The sequence below is a fragment of the Octopus bimaculoides genome, chromosome 25, assembly GCF_001194135.2.
Source record: "Octopus bimaculoides isolate UCB-OBI-ISO-001 chromosome 25, ASM119413v2, whole genome shotgun sequence".
In the NCBI taxonomy this organism is placed as follows: domain Eukaryota; kingdom Metazoa; phylum Mollusca; class Cephalopoda; order Octopoda; family Octopodidae; genus Octopus; species Octopus bimaculoides.
The window spans coordinates 2,898,592-2,899,022 of NC_069005.1; positions in this window are offsets into that span (position 1 = coordinate 2,898,592).

Consider the following 431-nt stretch of genomic DNA (forward strand, 5'->3'; position numbering starts at 1 on the left):
ACGTACATACATACGTGCATAGATAAATACATATATATACATATATATTTATACGCACATATAAATTATAAAATATATAAAAATTAATTAGAATACTCGAAGGAATACACAAACATATTGACATAGATAAAAAACGAAAACAAGTCATACGCACGCATACATGAAACTCATGAAGACCTATATATACACTCACGTCCATACACTCGCAAACATACGTACTTACAAGCCCGTATGTCTTCATCAAAGTATGTATATATACATGTGTGTGTGTGTGTGTGTTTGAAGAAGAAATGTAATAAATTTCCATGATTATGCATTCATAGTATATTGTATTATATTATATGTATGTTTTTTTGTATGTATATTTAGATGGTGAGATATATACATATACGCACAAACACAAACACACATACACATGTATACATGTATAT